This window comes from Melospiza melodia, chromosome 5, assembly GCF_035770615.1.
Source record: "Melospiza melodia melodia isolate bMelMel2 chromosome 5, bMelMel2.pri, whole genome shotgun sequence".
In the NCBI taxonomy this organism is placed as follows: domain Eukaryota; kingdom Metazoa; phylum Chordata; class Aves; order Passeriformes; family Passerellidae; genus Melospiza; species Melospiza melodia.
The window spans coordinates 30,081,624-30,108,655 of record NC_086198.1 but is presented as its reverse complement, the minus strand read 5'-3'; positions in this window follow the sequence as shown (position 1 = coordinate 30,108,655).

Here is a 27,032-nt window from a genome sequence, read left to right as displayed (position 1 = left end):
CGAGAGGAGAGGTTTGACAAGGAGCCCCAGTCTAATATATTTTTATTTGGTTGCATTACAACCATGCATGGCTTATAAACATCATAGCAATTCTGTAGAAAATTTTCAATCAACTAGTAATAGTATCCCTGAAAAAAACCCCTGGATGCTTTGCACCATGCTGCCATTACTTTGCTTGCTCTGGAAGGATCGAGAATGATCTCATCATCATTCATGAATCTGTGGATCATAAAGTTCAGTCTTCCCATCTTCTCAGAGCAAAGTTATTCTTAGTAAAGTTTTGCATCTGTGAAAGCTGACAACACAGAGAATAAGAAAATTTAGGAGCCTCAAAAGCATAAAATAGTTTCATCTGTAGTTATTCATATAGATCAGTTGATTCTGATTTACCAAGATAAAATGGCAAATTCTTACAGGACAAAAGATGTGTTAATTGCTACCTATGTACTGGTTCTCAATTGATCAGGAGTTTTTTTCCTCCCAGATATAAAAAAATTATTGAAAAATACATCTTGGAAAAATGAGCTGAATGTATTATCTCTGAAATTCTTGATTTAGCATTTTTATTTCAACATTTCTACTTCAACCCCTGACTCCCGGCCACTTCCTCTGAAAGAAAATGTTGACTTTTCAGGAAATGATGAGCCTTGTTGAATGTTTGGAATTTGACTAAAGGCTGAGTAAGGATTACTTGTATGAAAGAGTTTTTATAGCAACAACTTCCCAGATGTGAGGGTATGTTTGAATGTTTCAGGAGTGTTGTACAAGGACATGATGTAATATTCTGTTATGAACCACTAACTTTCTCAGTTTCTCAGAGTTAAAGGAATTCTTGCTTGAAATGCAGCAGTAGGAATAATATTGTTCTTTAGCAAACGGTCTTGGACAGATTGCAGAAATATGTTAAATAATTATTACAATAAGGTTGACTGTTCAACTAAAATTAATTGCAACGTTATGTAAACTTATTTTCATTAAATTATTTTACAAGTACTGCAATGAAATGTATAGAAATTTGTAATTAGTATTTTAAATAATACAGCGAACCTTACAATAATTTAATTGTGTATTTAAAGGTAATACAGATACAAACTTGAAAAAAAAGCCATATATACATATGTGCATATATATGTTTGGATGTGTGGATTTTACACACACACACATATATTTAGATATATAGAAATATGAGTGGTGAGGCAGTAAATAAAGCAGAAATTAAGTTATCTTGGACAGCCAGCCCTCAGATGTCCTACCTGTGCTTAGTCAGATAAATAAATTTCTGCATGCAGGTGCCCAAACCTGTTTGCACCTCCCTTTCCTTGTGTGCGGGTTTTTAGCAGCATGGAATAATGACTGGGTATGTGTTAAACCAGAGCAATGCCTGATCTGAGCATTGGGGGAAGTTGGTTACTGGAGCACGATAAATTAGCAAGGAATTACAGACACAGTGGCTGTTTCCTCACTGAATGTGATTGAAGACAATAAAGAATTTAGAATATTAGGGAAGAATTGCTGTGCCTGTTGTCCACTTGATGCACAGTTTTTTTCAAGAAATAAACCTTTTCAATTTATTTCTTTCTTGCTCAGTATTTCTCTCTATCCTTTCTCATGTGGCCTGTCAGCCATGTGGATATTTTGCTGAAAGAATAAAGACAGATATATGAGTAGGAAGGGAGAGAGAATTCGGTGTGACTACTTTTTCCTTTCATATATGTCTTTTCCTGTGGTATATTTCCCTTCAAGAACATTCACAGGGTGAAAACAACATAAGGGCTACTGAAAATATGTAGCAATGTACTGCATGCTTCTTATCCTCATTAATTCAAGACAGATAGCATTTGAATGTAAAATAGTCCTCAATATCACTACAAAAAATGGAAATACAAGATGAGCAATGTGGTATTTGTTTCAATGATCTCAGAATGAAGTTAAGTGCACCACAAGGGTCTATGGCATAAATATTCAGCAGCATTCAGGTTTTTTTGCCCTGCATATGAGAAAGTGCAAGAGAAAGCTCTATGGGATGGTTAATCTGCTTTTCAAACCAGATTGGTGTGTAGACACCACTTCTAAGCCCTGGCTGAGGAGTTCAACCACTGTGGGGAACTACTTGCTGTTCACATTCCCCATTGGATGAGGTATTAATCTGAGATTTAAAGAAACTTAAAGGAGCCTGAGCGCTCTTCTGTGAGGGCACCGAGTGGAGACCCCACCCACCCCACGGGCATCCATGTTATTGAGTGTCAGGGAAGGACGCTACTAAATTTGGTGGCTTATGGGAAGAATCTCTTCTATTTCATACCTGCAGCATGAAATAGAAGAGATTCTTCCCATAACCCACCAAATTTAGTAGGCACCCAGATCTTCATTTGAAGAGGATTTCAAGTGAAGATTTGGGTACCTGACTGTCCAGTTACAGCCATTTTATTGAAAGATTTCTTTGGGGCTCAGGACTTTCCTCCTGTAGTTCCTGTTCTTCCAGACCACTTGCTATGACCAGACTCAATCCCCTTTTTAAGATTCCTGGCATGCATAAGGAAAGATGAAGCCTTTTCTGTTATGCTTCTATTATTGCAATTATGTGATGAAAAGGAGAATGCAATCCAAAATACAGAAGCCCAAAATCCTCAAATGCAAATGCTCTTGCAAATGAACCCTCTGCCCACATAGAGAGAAAAGATCCAGGCTCAGATTCACAGCCTGGCTCTTATTCTATGTATGAGACAGCTTACTGTAAGACCAAAATCAAATTACCTCTGTGTTCAGAAGATAGTTAACATTAAATTCATCTCTGCACCATCTAATTTCATTTTTAGATTTTTGCATAGTTTGTCTTAGCTAATGAAGAATGTTGACACAGCAAACCATGATGTGAAGAGGGGAACTCAACTTTACTGTCTTTATAATGGTTGTTTCCCAAACCCTTCTGGGCAGAATGACATGAACAGAATAACAAAACAGACTTCCAGCTCAAAATCTATATTAGAAAGCTTTATATTACTGCTAGAATATCAGAGTTGCATTGTCAAGGAAGGGCAAAGATGCTAGGAGAATAGGAAAGGCTTTATTTGGTGAATATTTAATTCCTAATGAAAGAAAAGTAGCATAGGAAAGGAAGAGGTTCTTTTTCATCATTTCAGACTTCATGTATATGTCAATGTGCATTTACAATGTGATTTATTCTAAAAGCAGCAATTTATTTTTACTAGAGTATTATTTCAGTAGTTTTCTTTCAGACTGTTATTTTTATATCAGGGAATCCAAATTAGGAACCTTGTGAAGTCTGAGATGTTTCTATTAATTTACACAACATTCTCTTTTTCTAATTCCCTCATGATTGGCTCAGGGTCTTTTATTGGACTTGGTTCTGCAGAAGATTAGCCCTCAATATCACAAATATTTTCATTGAGACTCGTACATAAGGCTGCCAGGGAAGCTTGAAAGCTGAGGGAGCCTTACAGTTGTAACTGCAGGATCCAAAATGTTCCCCTGATTCTGCTGTGACTCCTGGATCTGTCCAAATGCCATTCCTCCTTCACACAGGTAAGACATCAAGTTCCAGGAACCCTATGTTTCTCTTTGCAGCCCTCATTCTGATGCACCCATCATTAAGGAAGCCCTTTGAACAAAAGTCAGGATTCTCCTCTTCTTTCCCATTGAAATCTCATATCTTCAGCAAGCTTGCATTTGGTCTGGTAAATTTCTTTTTGGAAAACTGAATTCAGGATCACATCCTCAGGTAACATTCAGCCTTTCAAAATCAACTCAATCATCTCCCACTAAATGACTCAGAGGCTGCTCCACAATTGATTTTACCCTGGAAACCATAAGGATGGATATTCTCTTGAGAGAAATCTGAGGAGTTTCACTCTAGTTTGGTTTTGAGGAATAGCTGGTACAGGGAAATGTGAATTTGTATCCATTCCATTCCATGTTGATTATAATACAGGGAACATATTTGAACAGTAGTGTGATGGTACAGAATTGTGCCATAGAAAATGCAATCAACAGCACTTTCAGGACCCATAAGAAAAGCAAAGATAATGCCCTCCCACCCTCCTACCAATGTTTATTAGTCCCACAGCAGTAAGACCACCCTTTATTGGCAGATGCAGTTATCTCACTTGGCATCTGAGGAGCTTAAACACCAGCCAGGCTGTGGCTCTTTCTTCTCTCTCTTTAATACATGGAGGATTACCCTTGTGAAGGACTACATAAATAGAAAATGCAATGGCTTTGCTTTAACTACACTATGCCTGTCTTTTTTTTCCCTGGCAACAGTTTTAAGTGTCAGTGTTGCATCCATATTAAGTGTGAATTCCCTTGTGTAAATACCATTAAGGTTAATAGAATTTTAGTTTTACTGCTTAATAAATTTCAGAGTGGATTAAGTTTTGAGAAATATGTAACCAGTCATAATGCACAGAGCATAATCCCATATCAGCATACATATACTGTAGCTAAGGCTGGGAAGTGCTAACAGAGACATGATGTGGCTTCAAATTAAATATGAGGAAAATAGATTATTTTCAAGTTTGTTACTTAGCTAACATTTCAGTATAGTTTGTCTTTTATTGTTTATTGATTTTTTTCACTTCTACTCACTTTAAAATTGCATTCTTTTACATTTTGGGCTTCTGGATTTAAAATCATAATGGATTATTTGAAACATCAGCTTTTGCAAGGTGTTAGATCCCAGTGCAATATTATATACCTAGTAATAACTGAACTCTTTGTATAGCGAGTGTGTAGGTACTGAAAGGCCTGGATTTTAAGGGAATCATATTTTTGGAAGATCCCATTACATATTTTAGGAAGATCCTAATGGCTAATTTACATTATATGCCACATACATTTAACAATGCATATATCCAAACTTTGTGGATCTGAAATTGGTTTATAGTATTAAGTATCAATTTCCTCTAAAAGTATTGTATTTGTCTCTCAGGAGCTTTCAGATATTCAGTTGTCTTTCTCCAAGTGCTGTTCCACTGGATTTACTGACTTTAAATGACACGTTGAAGGCATTGGAATGTTTCTTCTCTGGAGGCAGGGGACATTCCTGAACTTGTGGTCATTGGTGCTGCTCTGAAGCCAAGGTGAGGCTGTGTCTCCATGGGCTGGCAGCCTTTCCCCGACCCTCATGCTTCTCAACCTCAAATTTAGCTAACAAAAGCACAAGATATAAAAAGATCTAAGATTTCCATTGTTCCCACACCTCTGCTTTTGTATTAGAATTCTTTGCTTTTTCCCTGCTGCTCTCATCCCTCTGTATATCTCATAGTTTATTTGTGTTGCCAGTGTGGTGATTTGGGAAATCTGCCTATGTACAGCTGTAAATTGCAGCCAAGGCTGTGAAAAAACAAAGTATCTGGTTATTTGTTATATTCAGGAGACTGACCGAAAATGTCAGCACAATTTTCCATATTTATTATCTCAGAGAATTCTATATCCAGTAAGAATATTATTAATAATTTTTACATGCCAGCCCTGATCACTCTGCCTGTGATCTGAAAGTCAAGCTGTCATCCTTGCTTTTAATGATTTTTTTGCAAAAGAAACTTACATTACCATATTGCTGCCTCCTTGAGCCAAAATAGGACTGAGGCTATTTGCATATCCTCATTACTTCTGCAAAGACCTGAAGTAAAAACTGAAACAACTACCAAAACAAACAAACAAACCAAAAAAACAAAACAAAAAAAACCCATCCCAAAACCCCCCCAAAAAACCCAAAAACCCCAAACCCAAACAAACAAGAAATTATTTTTTCTTAAAAATAAAGAGTTTTGATCCTAAGAAGTTACAGGAATACCAGTGGTTTAAAAATGTCTTCATTTTCCTTTTTAATGACTACAACTTTTCTTTTAGTGTCTAAGGGCAGTAAACAGATGCAACAGCATCCTTCTAAATACACAAGGCGACTTATGCTTCTGTATTGTACATAATGCCTTAAAATTGAAAAGCAGCAAATATGGTTCATTCATGTTAACAAGACTTAGCCAGGAATCTCAAGTATCAGTCAAGACCTCAGCCTACAGGTTCCTTCTCATTAAAGGATTCCAGCTGATTGTGTTTGCTTTGCCTTCCAGTGTTCCAGGTCATACTTGATTTCATATTCAATCTCAGCAGTTTTTATTGGCCAGCTGTTTGAAACCTGAATACCTTTATTCCTGTTTCTACCTAAAAATCCTTTCCTTTACAAATCATCTGTATTTCTTTGTCTTGTCTTTGTGGCTATATATTTTGGTTAGGTTTGCAGCTGACTGTGTGACAAGTCATACAATTATGTCTTTATTCAGTTTAAGGTAACATCCATCAGGGTGAGTTAGGCTGCTGTACCTCTGATGCAGACAAATGCAATATGTGCATTTACTGCTGCACTTTAAACACCAATTATGTTTTTTAAAATTTAATTTTTTAGTTAATTAACTTTGCCAAACATTATTACCCAAATTTTCAAGATAAGGAAACTGAGGCAGGCAATGTTACCTTGCCCTCCACAAAGCATGTTCAAGGCATTTAGCAAAAGCAACAGAGTCACAGAAATGCCCACTTCAAAACCAATAAATGATCTGTTTTAGACTTTCCTAAATTTTTTGCCTACAAGAAAAATACTTGGCATCAGAATCCCATCAAAATGTGCCACCATTGTGGAGTAGCTGCCTCTGCTGAGCTGTGTACTTGTACAGCTGTATGTGTGAATGCTGCAAATCAATTTTTAGGTAGGATGGATTTATCTTGGAGAGATAATGGCAGATTTTTCTTTATTTGTTCTATAATCACCTTGAGGAGTAATTGGGAATATTTTGAGTGGTCAGTTCTTTTGTTGATTTAACAACAGATTCGTTCTTGTTGGTTTTGTCTTCTTTAACAAAATGTTTCTGCTGTTGCCTCCTGTGGCTTCCTACTACCCAGCCCTACTGCTGACACACCCCAGTGTTGATGAGACTTTGAGAAGTCACCAGGACAGTATCCAGAAAAGGGGAGTTTTGATGGGAGTGTCTCCATGCACAAAACCTGAAGAGACTAAGTGTACCCTGCAGAGGAAGAAATCATTTTCACATGACACTTCTTTTTTTGGACTATTCTCCAAATTATCAAAGGTTATTTTTAAATTTTTTTTTTAATTGGGCAGAATAGGTAATAGTTAAATATGTGTAATATTTAAATCTTTATTTGGTAATGGATTATTTTATACAGTTCAACTCTATGGATATTGGTCTATTTTCCACAGATCCTGCCAAGAGACTTTCCATTCTGGGGCTTCCTGCTTATTTCTTCCAGCTGCTTCTCTTTCTTATCCCTTCTGTTGTTATTCTCCTCCTGTCTTGTTTTCACTACGGATGGAGGAGAGGCTTTTTTAGACTTTGAAACCATAATATAAATGTTCTTGGCAATTGTTTCTTTCTATACTCTTTATAATTATTCTCCTGCGATTCCAATTGTATTTTCCAGTTGGAGACCATCATAGAGAAGAACTGTGCTGCTCAGACAGAATGTTAAAGGTGTAAATAATCTTTTGAGAGGGTCCGTAAGGAACATGTTTGACATTGAGACACAGCAGGAGTCACACAGTTGCCAAAATGGTGTTGGCTGTGTTGACGAGTGATGCAGGAAGGAAAACTTCTTGTTCGGCTCTACATCTCCTGCTTAGCCCTTTACCTGTGCCACAAAGCCTGTCAGTAACACAAAACCTCCTGCCAAACTCACCCTGACAGATGCCCATCAGCAATAATGGGATTTGTGGGACTTGTTGACCCAACCTGCTCCAACAGGGTGCTACTGGGTGAAAGTGTGAAACAGGACTGTGCGTGTGCCCGTGTGCATCATTTGAATTCTCTGCTTCAGTAATGACAGAGAGTAAAAAAACCAAAACCAAACCAAAGAAGCCCCCACAGTAAACAAACAAAACAACAAACCAAACCAACAAAAACCCCAAACAAAGAAGGAAACAAAACCCACCCCGTTCATTTACATTATTTTGCATCTGTGGGAGTCATTAGACCACCTGTTAGTCTGATGGCACTAATGCTAGTCCTGCTAGGAGGGAATTGGTCCTTCCTCCTGCAAAAATAACCACTGTAATGGAGGCAGCAAAATGCTGCTTTGTCACATCTGAAAGTATTTGCAGAAAGAAGTCCTTTGTTTGTTTGTTTTTTTGCCTCTGTGTGTGTGTTTGTTTTCTCTACTTTTGGAACATATTAGAAAGCATCCTGCTCTCGTTATTCCTTTTAAATAGTCTATTTTCTGTAGAAAGTAATATCCACATGGTAAACTCCTATTCATCAGAACTGTGCCAAATATGTGCCATTTTAAAGCTAAATATATGTTATTTTATTTTACTTTAAAGTGAGCCAAAATTCATACCAAGAACATAGCTCTGGATGGTATTGGTCCTATTTTCAAGTGAGTATTTACTGTGTGAGGCACTTCTGTGCAACAAGCTGGGTTTGTAAGGGGCTGCTTTATGAATGCAAAGCAGAAAGCAGTATTTCTTCCTCTTGCTGTGAATTTACCTTTTAATTGTAAAAATATGGATTTTCTTGCTACTTTTGAGGAAGAGTGTGAAGCACAACCTTATGTACTTAATGTGATTGTACCTGGCTCCCTAGCACTCCCTTTCCACTTGAATTTTAGGAGTGCTTCTCCAGGGAACATAAGGAAGAGGGTATTCAGTTTGAGGAAAATAAAAGGTTAGCACTTAGGACCTTCTGTGTCAACTCTAATATCATTCTGTTGGTGACTGGCTGATGTACAGCGGTGTATTTTGGTCCCATTTTTTATTCCCTCTCATTGGGTACTAATAAGTCTTTCCTCTTGTCATGTTCTGGTAATATTTTTCTTCCTTGACCTGATCAGGATATGAAATATTTCCTACACAAGGTCTCCCATTCCTTTACTATACGCTAAAGTAAAACTGAACATCAGGCAAGATTAAATGAAAGAGGGAGACTTCTGGAGTTACAGGACCACATGGTAAATAGCTTCCTTTTTCATTACTTTGCTTCATAAAATGTTAAAATGTTCTCTTTTTCTCTTTGTAAGGATTGCATTTTACATGTCTGACTCCAATTTTCTTTTTCTAAAAACAGTCAATAACATTACAGAGCAACTGTGTTAGCAAATGCTAAAACTGAATAAACTGATTGTTATAGCATGGCCAAATTAAGGATGTGTTAGGGTGTTTATAAAGTGAAAAAGAAAAGTTTTATAAAGAATTAAAAGCAATTCAAAACAGAAATAGTTCCTCTTTGAACAGTTGAAAAAGAGCTTTAAATGGCCTGACAAATTACTGACCTGGAAGAATCCAGTAATTGAAACTAGGAACAACTTAAAAATTTCACATCTTGGTCAGTGGAAATGAGATTTGCTTGCAAATACAGCATGGTTCTATAAAAGAAGTCAAGTCTTCACTTTAGCTAATAATTTCTTTATTTAGAATATGAGCTTCATCTTATTGAAAACAGCCCAAAGAATCATCCTGATTTTTCTGAATAATCTCAGCTGGGAAAAGAACTTTATTACTCTTGTCTAAATAACGTAGAATTTGAGGTTTTGGTTTTGAAAAGTTATTGACCTTTGTTATCAAGCTTCTAGTTATTAAACTTCGGATTTTCTTTGAACTAATATAAGTTTTTTATTGTTTCTTTACCACAGCATTTGCCAGTTGAAAGTCAAAGAAAGCTGAAGTGTCAGCTGCATTAGCAACTTCTTCAGTGAGAGAAGAGAGTCACATCTCTTATCAGGATTTCTAATGCCACTGTGTGAAAAGTAACTGGTGAAGTCTTTAGAAATCAATTCCTGTGTAGAGAAATTTCTTTTCAGGGAAAAAATACTATATTTGAGACTGAGCAGGACACAGGACTCCTTCATGCTGAAGACCTGCTTAATGAGGATATAAAAATAAAAGTAAAAATCCAGCAGGTTACAAAGTATTAGAGCACTTTTAAAAACCCATATGTATCAGTTTATATATGATAGGGTGAATCAGTGTGCAATACTGGGGTCAAAGATCAAAATTCTCATAATGAATTGTTAAGGAAAATGTACAATTCCTAGAGTAACATAGAAGTCAGTGAATCGCTTCACTTAGGTCTTTTTATCTTTAAGTCATATAAGGGGCAAATCTTTATTGTGACAGTCATCCTTCTGTGCTAAAGCAGGAAATAGTTCAGCATCTGTGGCCTAAAAGAGGACATGGCGCCTCTAATTTTTCTCAATGGGTGCAGTTCCACCTCAGTCTCTGCAACTGGGCTGTCTGTGGTGCAGCATGGAGGCAAGCGCTGAGCACTGCAGGCAGGACGAGTTTGTGTCTTCCTGCATGCTCAGCTCATGACTGATGCAAGAAAATTGTTAAGGGATATTGTTTTCACAGAGTATGTTTCCCCATTGCCACACAGGCACAGCAGCAGCTGGTTCAGCCCACCTGGGGGTGTGAGGCAATGGGAACTCCCCAAAATAGATGTGCTGCTGAGGGATGAGGGTCCATCCTCTGCCCTTTAGGAGTTTCCAAATGGCCATCCCCTGCTGTTCAGGTTCATCCTGCCAAAACAAGGTGCTTAAGCATCTGACAGAAGGCAATCAATCGATTATCATTTCTGAGATTGAAAATGACCCGATGGGTTACCAGTTAACCACCTCCTGCTGGCTAGTTTGAAGGCACAAGCAGGCTGCATATGAATAACTGATGCTTCAGCTTTGAGAATAACCTGGGTACAGAGGCAAGCTTGGGGAACACCTGAAGCACTGCTGCTGCTGCTGCTGCTGCTGCTTGGATTCTGCCTCCTTCCTCTCAGTGGAAAGGGGTAGTTGGAAAGCTTCTTTTCTATTTTCCTCCATCCTTTTCAAAAGAAATGCAAAATTCAATTTTGTGAATAGATGCTGCTCTGGGTCACATAATCTAGCTCTGTCTAGCTACTAAAAGGAATTGCCTGTATCAGTCTTTTTTATTTTTTTAGTTATTTTATTTTCTAATATTTGTTGTTTCCTATTTTTTATTACAAACTAAAATTTTCTATTATTATATTTCAATTTTTTTTTCTAAAGGTTCTTCTGCTGTACTCTTGACCTTGTAAATAATGCCATATCCAGGACTGAACCCTGTCCTGCATTATCCCCAGCCAGCTGCAGCCCACAGCTGTCTGTCCAGCTGTGCTCAGGGAGCAGCAGCTCCCACACCTCTGTCTTGCCTGGTCCAGGTGCTGGGGCTCAACTCCTCCCATTTCCCCTAAATTTCAACTTTACTGGCCGCTTAATGGTAAATCTGTTGACTTGTGCTGCCAATTATTGCAGCCAGGGCATGTTTCCTGTGAAATTTGCAGTTGTTCTGTCATTTATTGGTACCAGCTTGCTTTACACACCTCTTTGGAGGAATTAAATAGTGTTTAGTGGAACGACAATATGTCACTCCAGATCTGCAAAAGGCAGTGTAAGGTCAGTGAAGAGAAGACTTCACCTTCCAATAGTCAGTTTCCATGTATAAATTGGCACTTGATGCTCATCAAAGAACAAGAAATATTGGATATGCTCTAAATGTCCATTGTATTTTTGAGCCAGCTACCTGATGGAAGTCATCACTTATATGTAAATGAACTGTCAATGACTTGTCTCTGTTGGCAGTCGCTGGACTGTGAAGGGTATGTCTTAATAAGAACCAAAGCTCTTCACAGACTTTGATTTACTGGAAATAAAATAGAAAAGTCCTCTGAGACTACAAAGGACACTTGTTTCAGATAAAATGTCTAGACAGTAGCAATATATTTGGGGCTTTTATTATAGTGAAACTGCAAATTAGAATGGAGTGCTGAGAAAGTTCCTATGACCCAGCTGAGTTCAAAAACACAGTTTCAGACTGATCCTTGAAACATTTACACTCAAATTAAGTTCATGAGCATTCAAAAAGTGAAAGAAAAGATGTGCAAGGTCAACGTTCAGGTTTGCTAGAACTCTAGACCTGCCCAGACTTTACATTCTCTCTGACAAGGAGGAATTTGCAATGCAGCTCTGATTTAAATCAGCAAAAGAAAACCCAAATCATGCATTGTGTTTCACTGTGTTAGATAACAGCCTGCTTTACAGTCCATTCCTGTTTGATGTCTTTTTTCTTTGATTATTAAAAATGAAAAAACAAAAGAGAGGTTAATCAAGTGAAATGTCATCTTTTGGGAAGGAAAAAAGGAAATTGAAGCAGGATTAGGCTCAGACATGTCAGTCCCTTGTTTTAACAAAGGCAAATCACACAGCATTTCTGGTATAGATTTTGAAGTTTCAGAACACCCAGTTTATCTAAAAAAAATTTTTTTTTCTCAAAATAATATTTTAGAATTATCCTCATTGTCAGTTTTTAACATCCAGAATGTTTTGGAAGCTTAACAGATTTTGAAAAAAAATAAAAAAGATTGTGGTAACCTTATGCCTTTTATTGAGGTCTGTGTAATCTGAGCTCAGTATTTTTGCCCAAGAGAATTTGAATGCCCAATACAAATATTATACATGAAAGGCTGGGTACTTAAATTAGAACCTTGGTTTGCCTGTATAGCTAATGGAGAATCCAGAAGGCAACTCAGTGAGGCATCAATTTCAAACACCAGAGTGCTCTGAATACTTTTGCGTGTGATTTATCACTGCTTTCCAGGAATCATCCTGTACTCCTCGTGATCACTTCCTTACCCATCTGTACAGAGATCAAATGGAGACACATGGTGGTGCACCCTACCAGCATTTCTCCCCAGTTGCCTTTGGTATTGGAAACTCTGGCTTTGGAAGAACAACATCAGTCATTAATTCTCAGACAATTCATGTATCCATGGTCATGTTTTCACACACCTGAAACAACAGCTCTGGGAGATGTGGACTGTCTGGGAACTGATGTGACACCTTGCATCAGGTAATTAAAAAGAAAAATCAATTTTGCTATCTGTCAGGTTTTTTACACAGCAGGGGTTTGTGGTGCTTGGTGGAGAGTAACCTGTCTGTGACGAGGGTCTCAGAGCAGAGATTTTTTCAGTGCTCTCAGCCTCCGAGTGCCAGTTCTGAAGTGGAAGGTCAGGTTGGGATGTAGACAGAAGACTTAATACTTTTGGCTGACTTCAATGAGGCAATCCATTTGCCATTGTCATCCAAATATAAAAGCAGAAACAATTTAAGAGGATCATGCTGAGTCTGCAAGCAATCTGAAATCTTATCTCTGAGATGTACGAAAGGCCCCTTCCCATTCAATAGGCTGCTAACCCTGGAAGCTGAACAGTAGCAATTCAGGGTCCTTTTGAGTGCATAGAAATCTAGATTCAGCTCAAGGCTTGTGTACCTAGGCAGTCTATTAAATGATCGTGGTCTCTGGTTTTAGTTCCACTGTAAAATTAATGTAAAGCCCTAAGGTTAAATGATACACATTGTCAGCATGATGACTGCATTAGCTGTAGCTGTTCCAAAAATAAAATTTATTTGATAGTAACTGAATTTCTGCATAGTCCAACAAATGAGTCATCAGATAATGTCCACAGAGATCAATTTTATTTATACTTTCAGAAGATTAATATTCACGGTTTTCTAAATCTTAGAGTATGCATAACACTAGCCTGAATTAAATCTAAGAAATGTAAATGGATAATCAGAATGTCTTTTGGGGCTTCCTGCTGATTCAATATTTGATACTCTGATCATAGCCACAGTGTACCATGTTCTTTTTTTATGCTGTCATATGGTTGGTAAATACCATTACAAATACACAATTAACAGACTCAATCCCATACAAGTATAATTTGATGCAAGTCATAATATAATGTTTACAGACTCCTCAAGAAGACTTTGTACCCCATCTACCCCTGCATGCAGTCCTTCAAATATTTGACAAGTCACTGCTGTCAGAGAGTACAAAGGAGGAAAAAACCTGCATGTGGTATAGGAAAATTGAGGTTAAAAAGCACAAAGAAATCAGATTTAGATCATCAGCTTTAACTGAACAAAGGGCAATATTCCTACCCATATCCTTGTTGTTTTGAAGTATGAGAATCAAACATTACCTGTCATCACAGAAATAATGAAAAAGGCTGTTTTCTCCATTTCCCTGACTTTATAAGCCGTACAGTGTCGTAGTAGTTTCACTGCCTGAAGTATTATCCAGAACATCTATTTTGCATTCAAGTTAGTGCTATATTTAGAACCTATTTTTATTCTGCCTAAAGTAAACAGTACACTAGACCTTAATGTACCCTCTAACTCCAGACATGGGCACAGAGGATGTAGGCTAAAAATAGTTATTACTCTCGAAGCAATAATTTGTTTGAAAGCCGTCACCTGAATTCCCAAGCAGTAGTGAATGATTAGGACTCACTTGTCTTCTCTGCTGGAGAGAAACCTCCTCAGCAGATCCTCTTTTCCAGTCGGCAAATTTAAAATTTGTGCAAAAATAATAGTAGAGAAAGTTAGGAGAATTTCAGCATGTCATTAACTCCTGCAGGAGGACAAGATATGCTTTGTGAATTCCTCCTAGCAATAGTCACTTTTCAATGCTTTATATTCTCCACTGGGAAAAAGGTAATTATCAGTAGGAGTAGCAGGGAGGAAGAAAAATAAAATTGTTTATTATTGGACCAATTGGGCCCAGAGAAATGAAGGCCAAACTGTTTTTTGCTTGTCTGAATTTGCTTTTTAGTCAGTCTGGATGTGTTTTTTGTTTAGCAGAGAACTTCAGTGAAGAGTATGTTGTTTTATGACTGAGGCCAATAGAAAGTCATTGGCATAATAAAACTGCAGATTTTAAAATTTCAACGCAGCTGCTCTGTGACTTTTAAGCAACTGTGAAATCACATTGTTTAAACTGTGTTTGTAGGGACTGGTGCCTGGATCCATCTTTTTTCCTCCTTTTTTTTTCCTGGAGGAGTCAACAGAATCAACAACTGGTGTTGCAATCTAATCATTTTTGTGAGTGTTCACAAACCTCCATTCAGAAACAGCCACCTGGTCACTCCGTGCTCCACTCATGTATGAAAAAGAGCATGATGTTACCAGCATCATCAATTAATATGTTAATACTCTTTCACTGGTGAAAATACATTCCTTTAATGACAAACACACTTGTTTGGAGACACACCAATTATGTGCAGACTGGCATTTCAATTTTTATTTTTTTTACAACTGCTTTCTGACTTCTTAGGCTGCAGCAGTTGGTGATACTAGGACATGCTTTTACACTGCATTGTATCAAGAGTACATAAGAAGCATTTATAAGAAGCAATTTTTTACTTCTCATGGACCAAGTTCTTTGCAGAGAGAGGTGAATTCAGGACCTATGCCTTCCACCCTGAGCCTGTGACCCCATAAGCATCCGCAAATGTGAGAATTTATGCAAGTAATATCAAAGTGGTTTTGTGTGCTTGCCAGAATGGTGACAAGGGATAACTTGTCTACAATCAGGGTCACAACTGAGTTATAGGGTAGGAGCTAATCATTGTGGTGATTGTCCCTTAAGACTGAGGAGAGCAATAGGTCAAGAGCACTGAAGAAAAAATGATAAACCAATTCAGAGATTTCTGTGTATTTTTTTTTTTTTACTTTTGAGCTTAGCTGAGAGCCTCAAAAAAGGAGTCCACTAGCTGCTGCCCTGAAAGAAAAATGTGATGTAGAAGAGTCACTGGAGAGGCAGGGAAAATGGGACAGAGCATTTGAATTAGACAGCCAGGTTTGGTATTTTTTTTGTATTAGAAAGATATATTGTGATATATTTTACTTCGAGTAACCCAGAAAAAAAGACCACATACACCTTTACCCTTATTTTCTGGGATAAAACTACATGGGAATAACTGTGCATTAAAGGACCAGCAATCCAGATTGCACCCACCCTAAAGCTGACACAGCCAGAAGGTTATTGCACAACTCATCAGCCTCTTGTGCAGGGGGTGTACATGGTAGCCTGATTTCAAATTCACAGAAAGAAGGTGTAGCTCCCAAGGCTTTATTCCTTTGCCACATAGGGTATTCCAGGGTGTGCACAGGGAAATTGATAAAAAAAGGGCGCAGTTTTGAATTATGTAGTCACAGACATTCCTGTGTAGGTAGGATAGCATTTGAGCTGTGAACCATGCTTGAATTTTATTGTTAATAACTCCCTCTCTGGCATTAGCATGGTCATCAGTAGCAGGTAGTCATTCCTATATTTGGATTTGAATGATGACTCCTGCACAGGGAAGAGGGAAATTGGGGAGTTGGAACTAATGATGAAGTTCCCTTCCAACCCAAGTCACTCTCTGATTCCATGGAGCTGTAACCATTTTCCCTGCACACAGTGCTCCTGCATGACTGAAGAGAGACATCATTTTCCCTGCAGCGCATACAAGGAGTGGGCTAATGCAGGAAATGTACTGGGTAGATAGAACTTCACTCAAGTCTAATATCTTTTCTTCATATGCATACAAAAATAACAGCTCAGGGATTCAGTTTCTGTTTTGTTTATCCACTGCACAAAGAAAACAAAAGTGCATCTGTTGCTCGTCATTCTCACTCATTTCTTTGCCATCTCAATCAAATTGAGACGAATGGCTTATGCTTGTCCCTTGAACAATAACACTGCTCAAATACATAGACTGGGATCTCCTTCTGACAAGTTTTAATTATGGGATGAGTCAAGCTGGCATTTACCTAGAGAGATCACACATACAAAGACTCTAGTGTCAGACACGGTCTATGCTGCGTTCTGAAACCAGTAAGCTGAATTTCACAAATGTACTGACTAAAAGGTGTGGCATTTGCTGAGAGCCTGGAAATTCAAGCACCATAAATTCTTCCCAGCCAGGCATGTAAGAAGAGCTTATCAGGTTCCCTCTCAAGGAAGGGAAGGCTTCATCCAGCTGGCACATCAGGTGTCATCCCTTGGGTCCATCCATAACAGTTGGAGAGGAGAGAGGAGGTGGATGGGAACAAAGAACTGAGTAAATTCACAAACTGGAAGGAGCAGAGAGCCATGCTGCTTCCCAAAAAGAGTCTGAAGTGGGTGTTTCCCCAGGGATCTCAGCAGAATTCAGGTACCAGGTTACGAGCATGGTTGCAAAGCCAGGATGATGGCTAGGGTTTAGCACATTTTAAATATTTGGGTGTCAATTCTATCATAGCCATGGGATGAACAAAGAAGTGACTGAATGAATGTGGTATTGAATATCTACTGAGGGCAAAATTCATCTCTCTTTGTTATTAGAAGCTTTTGCATGTTACAAAAATGTGAAACCCAAAATTATTCATAAAATACTGTATCTCTATGCTTTTGAGGATGCCACCATGCTGCAACATAGACATCAAACAGCAAAACCTCTGGAGAGCCCCAGAGCTGGGGGCAGGATAAACCTACAGAAGGGGGCACCTACAGTATACCTGAAACTTGAGAAGAGGGGACAGAATAATATGTTGGCTTTGTGGTCTTGATGAAAAGAACCATATCTCTGACTTCACAGCCTCAAATGTCTTACATCCACAATGAGGTGCTTGATCTTATGATTATTTGTAAGACTAAAATTTTTGCTACAGTGGCATAAATAATTATTGGCAGAGAGGAATCCTCCAATGTAGAATTCACCCACTTACTGCTGATCTAGGGCACAAGCAATTGAGTTTATACCTTCTGCTCACATCTAACGTACTGGATGCAAATATAACCCAAATTAACCAGATTTAAATTGTACTGGGATCTTGCAAAGGCAACAAAATTTATTCTGGGCTTGACTTGATGTCATGAAATGTAATAGATTTTTGCAATGCCTTGATATTATGTAACTGACACACAGTAAAGCACACACACGAAAGCAAATATCAAGCTCATAGTGCTCTGCAGTGTGACATTCATACCCAGACAGACTCTCAGCATGGTGTGCTAGGATGGGGTTGCAGAGCAGGAATTATTCCTGGGTGGATAAGAAGAACCTTTAAAATCCCACACTGAAATGAGAATGGATTCGTATTTCTTTCCTCGTGTTCAGCAGAAACAGAAAGAAATCAGTAAGGAGGAAGTTCTGAGACTGCAAGGTTATAAAAAGGAAGAGCTGTAACTTTCCAGTAGAACTGAGGATCTGGCATTATTTATGTATTTTGAGTTTGCAGAACATGACATGATATGCATGTTTCTTACCACAAAACAAAGACAAGGTGATGCTTTATTACTGGGAATTCAGCTACTTTTGTTTCTTCCTGGCTTCTCCATTTGCTTTATTCTTTTTCAAGGACTTGGTGCAAGAATTCAAAGATCAGGAGAAGAGCACTGATCTAATCATAAAATATACATTTCAGAAAACAATAAAAGAAAAAGGATTTTAAAAATCAGGGGAATACTTGAGAGCCTACATATTTATAATTGAAAGCTGTTCAGGAAGGAATTACATTTTGTTCAGTCAGAATTGTTCTAATCCCAAGACGAAAATCTTCCTGGATTTCAGGAACTAATAAATCCATCAATCAGAAACCAAGGAATAAAAACACCTGGAATTGCCAGTAGGATATAAAAGATAATAACAAGAAACCCCTGCTGAAAATAAACATTTGTCAAGTGGAGAAAGGTAAAACTGGTATTGCAGTTCAAAATATCTCCTTTTTTGGTTTCTTATTTTTAACTAAAGCCTCTTTAAGAGGCCCAGCAGCCCCTTTAAACATGTATTTCTGAGCTTTAATTGGTTTGCGTAACATCTTAACAATCCTTTAATGAAATTTCGATGGATCAAAAAAATTATCCCGACAGTTTGGCTGAACTTTAATCCATGAGCTAAAACCAAACTGATTTTGCAGCAGGAGTGTCTGAAAGTGGATGCAGTTCTTTCATTGACATCACATTTGCTGCTGGAGCCCATCCAGCCTCACTGGAGGTTTACATGCAAACCTGACTCACTGTGGGTCTCCCATTCACATCTGATCTGCTTCCAGATCTGATGTCAATGGAAGCACTGTATACTCTGTGCTGATGCTATTCAGCTTGGCCTCCCTCCAGAAGCTTAATGTCTTTCTTCAGTTGCATCAGTGCCTCTGAGCAAAAAGAGAATGACATCCGTATGTTTCAAGATTAAAGTCGAGTCAACGTTTCCAGTGAAAAAATGTAGGCGCTTGTAGACCTGCAATAATACAGTAAAGGGGTAAATTTCTTGAAATAACAGTTTCAGGCTCAAAGGTGCTGAGGTCAGTGTGTGTGTTACATTTTCTTGAAAGCCATCAGCAGAAAGATACATGAAGATTGCCATGGTTTTCTTTTGGCAGCTAAATTTTGAACCATATAATTTACTGTATATTTTTAAATCAAAGAGGATAATTTGACAACAAATATGCCAATAAGTTATCATTTAAAGAAAGTGAAAGAGGAGCTAACTCAGAAAGCTGAGGAAAGGGACTCATAGCCTATTTCTGCATGTGAGCAGGGCTCAAAGATGTTTTCTGAGGAGAGATTCGTATTATTGCAGTTGCACTATGCAAGGATGTAAACAGATCCCAAACAATTCAAGCATCTTGCAGCCACAGTGAGACCAGCCTGGCATTTTAAAGTAATTTATAGACGGATATAAATTTAAAGATCAGAACTAAATTTGAAGGATTTTTCAAACTAGCATTATTTTTCCAAAAGCATAATGTCTTCCAAATATTCTTTGTAATCCATTGTGAAGGAGAAAAAAGTCTAAAAACAACTCAATAGAGTGACTCCAAGGACTTTTTTTTTTTTAATATTTAGCATTTTTTCAGTAACAGTGAACTAGGAAATAACTGGTCTTTGCCAGACACCTTTATTTGTTAAAAAGAAATCTCTGAATCTGTTTTCTCTGTATTGGCAGGTAAAGGGAGCTAAATTCTTAGATCTCTATGAGGTTAAGATGACACCAGCTCTTGTTTGCTGTGAAAACTCAACAGACAGGTCTAAGCACCACCAAGTACGACCCTCACTTTAGCTCATGCATGTCTCCTGACCAAAAATCTCATCATGGTTGTTTGACCTGCCTGTTAGTTTCTCTGAGTCTTTATTCACAAAACCACCACCAAACACCATATTCAGGGCATTTGTATCATACCAAACTGCTTTGCTATATACAATATGGAGCAAAACATGCAGCATTCTGCAAGGGTGATCACTTTAGAAATAGCTGGAGCAACTAAGGGTAGGTGCCCATATGTTTCTTCACCTCAGTTCCTGGTGAAAAAATGGGTTGAGGGGCTGAAGGAAATGAAGAGTGTGATGGTATTTTCTTCATCTTCTCCTTGGTGGGCAGGGGAAGTGCCATGTTGTGCTGAGCTGGTGAAACAGCAATGCCATGATGTGCCCTGCTTTTTGGTCTGTCTGCAGGCATGTTGAAGTGCACTTAGCAGCTACTTTTCTTAGCTTTCTAAAGCATTTTCTTTCACTGCTGTGTAGAAAAGCCACACATGAGAGATTTTTTTTTATTAAATCTAAACATAAAAAGAAAATTTCACAAATCTGTTGGTCTGGCTGGTTCCCAGTCATGTGTCATCTGAATTACATTACCACAATATTCCAGACGTTAAATTAAAGACAGTAGGAACAAGTATAGTTGACATCTGTGCAAAATTTAAAACTAAGGAACTTCCAGTGGTTTCTTTAATCCCAGCCAAATTATGGCTTTTACCACACTCTTCCTTGTATGATGCCAATATTTTTTTTCTTCTCTCTCTCAAATAGACTCACAAGATCACAACCATGCAGCTGCAAGGCATCCTATCCTGTTCCTGTGTGGGCTGGCCGTGCCAGCAGTCACACCAGGGGGAGGATGCTGGCACATCCCTGAGGGGTCATTGCCCTAGCTTCCTTGATTTTTGGTACCACCAGGAATGTGCAGTGCCTGGAAGAGGCCATGTCTGCTGTGCCGGGAATAGCTGTCATACCTTGTTTTGTCTAACTTTGGAAAGGAATTAGTAAGAGTTAAACTCCTTGCTGGGAGGGATGGCCAGTACTGTATCATGGCAAACAAGGGGACTGTCAGGTCCTTGGGGTTTTTCAAGTCTTGCCTTGGCATAGGTGCGGCTGACCCGAGCTAGAGCCACAAGGGCTTGGATAGGTCACCTTCAAGATTCCCCTCCAGTAAATGTTTTTAATAATCACTGCTCTGTTCCTGGGGAAATGGGCAAAGACCATTGATAGTGGCACAACACTAATTGCTTACTTGCAGCTGTGACTTCTGACAAGCCCTCCGTGGTGAGGTGGAGAGGGTTTATGTTTTTGCCTCTTCTTAGGCAATGGCTTATAATAAACATGCCTAGGAGCAATCAAAGATGTGGTTAAAGCAAACGAGCAACCTTTCATTCAGGGCAGCTAAACTCTCCAATGAGTGGTGGTAGTGGAGAAAGCCACAACTCAGGGCAAAGCCTGCTGTGGTCTGAGCAGCTAGGAGCTAAATCACATGCACACACACACACAGAGGGGAGAGAGAGGGAGAGAGAAAACAACAATTGTTTTTGGCTGAGGCTGGCACCTCCTGCCCTAAGTCAGTGGTGCAGGCAGAGGGTGCAGGTTCCCCTCTGCTGCTGCCCTTCAGTGCCACCGCTCTCCCAGGGGCTCCTCTCTGCAGAGCATCCATGACCCAGGCTGGCACACGTGGGGGCCAACCAGGATGTCTGGCCATTCCCTGCATCCCCTTGTTTTCCTCCGTGTTTGTTCAGCTGTGAGTATATTTGGAAACTCATTGGTGGCAAATGGGCTGCTTTGACTTTGCAGAAGGAAGAGTGTGGTAACGGCACTGTGTTTTTTGCACATTATCTGATTGATACCAGTCTCCATTCCTCTTAATTGAAACAAGCCACTATGGCTTTGAGATTGCCCTAACCACACAGGCCAGGAAAGAAAAAAAATAAAGAAAAATTTTCCATTTTGGCTTTGTATGTCTAAACATGAACAGTATTTTCTGTGGAGCTCATCAGGCAAAAGTAAATAAAATGTCATATGCTGCCTCAGAAGAAACAATTCCTCTACCTTTGATATTTCCATCAAGAATTATTTTAGTGTGGAAAAGCTGTAATTCTGTATGGTCTTTTCCCAAGAGGGAGAGGAATAAAATAACTTGAGCAAACATTGATGTTTTCTACCACAAGGAAATGAATACTTTGCATAGAAACACAAGATCTTATTCTTCTGGGCAGTTCTGTTTCCTTTGTGATTGTTATCCCTCAGAGGTGAAAATTGTAATTGGAACTCTGCTTCTCAGGCTGCAAGGTTGGGTGGTTGGAAGTGGCTCCTGGGAGGTGACAGTCAGTCATGGAAGCAAAGCAGACCATGAGGAGGACACTGGCACGTGATGGATGAAGTGCCAGCCTTAGTTCTTCCCCACCTTCCATCCCTCACTAGATTTGTAAGAGTTGTAAAACCGGGATGAAATACTGATGCTCTGGCAACTCTCACGTGTTTTGCACATTGTTTGTCAATGAATGTGCCCACTGATCTTTCTGCACTTAGCTCGAAAAGGAAACCACGAGACCTCTTCTCTCCTGGACTGCCAGCAAAAGGTAGAAATTCAAGATAAAAAAAGGGCTTCACCATTTCTATAATTTGCTTGTTAGGTGCTAGCAATCTGCCCTTGGCACCACAAGGCAGAAATGTGAATTATGACCATCCCCTAAAACCTCTTCAGGTTGTGATCCAGACCTTAACTTCTGTATCTGCACAGGCCGAGTGAGTTTTACAGATTGTGGGAAATGTCCTGTCAGTAAATCTGTGCATACTGTTCTTTCTGAGGGATCACAGTGGATTCAACAGTATATGAAGGCTTATTTGTATTTCCTTGTTATTTTTCATTTACTTGATATTTAGTTATGATTTTTAAACAGCTACAAGAAATGAGACTCAAATAAATAGTCCAACTGTTCTTTAACATCAACCAGATATCTGATACCTTCTTGGCAATCTGGGATCCAGAAATCAATGAATAAATTGCCATTATCCAGTGAATAAAATTGTCATCTGAATAAGTACAGCACAGATGTGCCCTTTGACTTGACTAACATGTACTGTAGGCAGAATACCTTAAACATGATGCAATTTTTACATTTCATAATACATGCTTTTTTTTGTGAAACAACATGTGTTTCCAGTTGTAATTGTTTGAAGGTACTGCTACAAATGATGGCTATTACTGTCTGTTGATGTTGGCTAGTCATCCTAGAAACCTTTTTTCTCCCTGCTAGTAGAAGAGATCACTTTAACACAAATTAGCTCAATAAAAATATTTATTAAAACAACAGTCAACAGTCTGCTCCTCCTAGCATGCATCCTGTATGGTATTAGAGTGAAAGCACATATTATCATGTTGCTAAAAAGAAAACTACTGAAATAAAAAGATTTAAAGAATAACAGTAAACAATCTGCTCAATCAGGCAGCCTAACTACTTAGGTGTGTAATTATAGAAATGACACAATGTTTATGCAAGTGTCTTCAGAATAACAATAAAGTGCAATGTGTTTTCTACCAAGGAAGGTTTATTTGAATAAATATGTGATGAGCCCAGCAGGGCTACTCACATGACAACAGAAGGGTAAACAGGGAGAGGCATTCCCTCGTGCACAGTCAAAAGGGCACAAAGGCAAGGCTGTGGAATAGGAGTTCTGCCCATGTCTGAAAGGCTAGGGCTCAGTCTCATTGCTCTTTAGCTGCATTTCAGGCATTTGTGCAGAAGGGGTGGGCAGAGTAAACAGTGCTTAAAGCTGTGACACTCAAGGCTCTCCACTGTGTCAGATGAATGAGAAGTGGAAAAGGTGGGAGGATGCCTGTTTGCATTTAGTGATCGTGTGTGTCTTGATCTGCCACTGTCTCTGTTCCACTTTTTTTATCTCGTTTGCTCCTGGTCCAAGAAAAAATCCTAACCTCTGTGTCTTACTTACAGATATCTCTCCTAATCACTCAAGTTACGGAGCAAATTCATCCTCTTTGCATGGAATTCTTACTCTTTACAGCCCTCTTTCATCTCTGATCTTCCCACTGTGACAGGAAAATGTGCCCTGCAGCAGTGCTTTATGATGTCAGAATGAGAGGCTTCTGGCTGGATGAGCAAAAGAGTATTTAAAAGGCAAATTTAAATGTACAGGTTCGGACCACATAGTCATCACTGACCTCAAAAATGAAGGGAAAGGCCTCTTTGTAGCTTGACCTACAGTTTGCCTTCTGCAGCCTCTAAAATACTTCAGAGTAGAAAACACTGCTGGTCTGAGCAGTGGCCTTGTGCATCCCCTCTGTGCAAGGGTCCATGGTGGCAGGGTGGCAGGCCCTGCAGCGCTGGGCCCTCACTGTTTGTGACCAGACTGTTTCCTGTGGCAATTCAGCAGATCTGAAGCTGGCAAACTGCTTTAATCTGACAGCCAGTTTGTCATGGTATTTGGGTCACATGAGTAGCTAGATCTCAGTCCAGTTATTTCCCAAAAAGCTATGGCCATGGCTCTACCCGCTGGTAGACATTATTACTTCACACCCTTATCTAGGGGTGGCCCATGGTGACCTCCTGGCAGTGCTGGTGAAAATGAATCAGGTTGCCTCGAGAGCGCAAAAATATTTTGGTCACATTTTTTCCACAGGTGGAAGGGGAAGATGGGATCTAGGGTCAGCAATCTGGGGTGAAATCTCTGAACACTTGGGTTCAATGCTTCTTCTGTAAGAGCATGATCAGACAAAAAACCAGCAACTGCTGCTGTGGCTTATGCAGCCTGTGAGTCCCTTCCAGGTCCTTCTCAGGCCTGTCCCATGCTGTTCTGCACATCACAACTCTTTTGATGTTTTCCAGACAGGATTTTGATTTTCCTTTTTCAATACATTATTTATATTATTATATGGTAGCAGATATGCAGGAAAAAATTTGGCTCTGGCCTAAAGAATTTCCTGGCTGTGGTAGAGGCTTTAACTCCTAAGGAGCTTGAAATTACTCCCACTTTTTTGCAGCATTCCTCATGTTTCCCTCAACTTTCCAAAGCAGATCCTGGAAACATCAGCTCTGTGTTTGCTTTAAGTTATGTAAGGAATTTAACACACTCACAAGTAATCCAGACTTGAACACAGATGCCAAAAATTACTAGAAATATTTTGGAAATCCATGTGAATTTGGGTCACTAGGCCCCTTGGTGTGAACAGCCAAATGCTCTGTGCCCTCTGCTCACTGAGCCTGGGAGGGAAAGGGGACCAGAAAACAGCTACAGACCAAAGAAGGGCTAAAATGCAACACCTGTAAGTGCAAATTCGTGTTCTGAAGGACAGTCTCAGAGCTGAGGCTGAGCACTGTTTCAATAACTAGCAATGAATCAAGGCACTCCTGCACAAGGACAGGGCTGGATGTGCATCAAAAAAAAAAAAAAAAAAGATCCAGAAGATCAGCTGCTCATTTGGCACTCAAAGACATTCCCTCTACCAGCAAAGGTATCCCAGAACACCAAAGAGTATATACCACACTTTTGGATCCTTGGCATCATCAGGGTGGTGCATGTAACATTTTGACTGTACAGTTTGACTGTACAGTCACTGGGACAATTGCAGTGCTGCTGTGGGTTTTGTTCCAAGGCAGGTTTGACAGAGGGTACCAATCCGGAGGCTTTGACCAAGGTCTGAAGTTTTTCAAAGCCAGCTATGTTTGCATTCAGGAGCTGGAGAGGAGCATTACAACAGTCTGAGTTGCATTACAAGATGACGGTGTTAATCACACAGAGGTGACCCTTGCAGTGTTGGTGCATCCAGCCACTGCCAGTGCTGAGGTCAGCTGTGAGCCTCTGGGTCCTTGACCTGCATCGAACCAAGCCATGGGTCCTCCCACAGTGGGAAAAGTTAAATCACTTTTGAGGCACTTAAGGAGACTCTGTAAAAATATTGGAGGCCTGTCAGCACTTGCATGACTTAGCCTAAATCCTCTCAGCAGAGTGAATGTTCACAGTCTGAGGGGAAATCTTGCCTGTAGCTGTGCACAGACCAACTAACTTGGCCTGAAAGGACCAAATTAACCTTGGATAAGAGCTTTTTGTGCATGGATGGTTAGTGGATTAAAGGAGATGTCTAAGTGAAAGTCCAAGCTAAGCAAGGGGAAGGAGCAGCCCTGGCCATGCACTTGTTCAGCCCGGCCCTGCTTCTCTCACAGGGAATTTCTTGTCTGCATAAAGACATCAGGGTGCTGGAGCATGTCCAGAAAAGGGCAAGGGAGCTGCTGAAGGGTCTGCAGCACAGGTCCCATGAAAGGTGGCTGAGGGAGCTGTGGATGCTCAGTTTGGAGAAAAGGAGGCTCAGGGGAGACCTTATCACTCTCCATGACTGCCAGAAAGGTGGGTGTAGCCATGCTGGGGTGGGTCTCTTCTCCCAGGTACCAGATGATTGGGTGAGAGGAAATGACCTCAAGTGGCAGTGGGGGAGGTGTAGATTGGCTATCAGGAAAGATGTCTTCATTGAATGGGTTGTCAAGCACTGGAACAGACTGCTCAGGAATGTGCTGGAGTCACAAGGCTGGGAAATGTTTAAAAGACATGTAGATGTGGCACCTGGGGACATGGTTCTGTTGTGGACTTGGCAGTGCTGTGTTAATAGTTTGACTTGATGATCTGAGGGGTCATCTCCAACCCAAATGATTCTATGATTCTCCCATCCCACACCTCCAGCCTCAGTGCTGTGGGGCTGCAGCCAGCCTGTGCTTCTCAGCGTCCACTTCCTTCACTCCTTCCAGGGCTCCTGGCAAAGCTCAATGGGAAAACTGGTCCCACAGTTTAAAATTTATGTACTGAGAGCTGGTAACTCCTTCTAGGCTTTTTTTCAGACCAACCCACTCACATTGACAGGAAAGAAGGGACCTCCTGCCTCTCCACAGCACTGGGCCAGCTTGGCTGCAAGTCCACCAGGCAGCAACCTGCATTGGAGAGCAGGGGTCAAGTTAAGAGCCCATTTTGGACATCATTATCTGCTTTCAGTGAGCAGTGATATGTTTCAGCTATACCCCATTCACTACAGGAGAATAGAGATGACTTGTGGCAGCCGGTGGCATTTGCAGGACAGAGAGGGACTGCAGCACATTGGCTCCATGCTGACACAGGATCAGTGACTGTCAGATTGAGA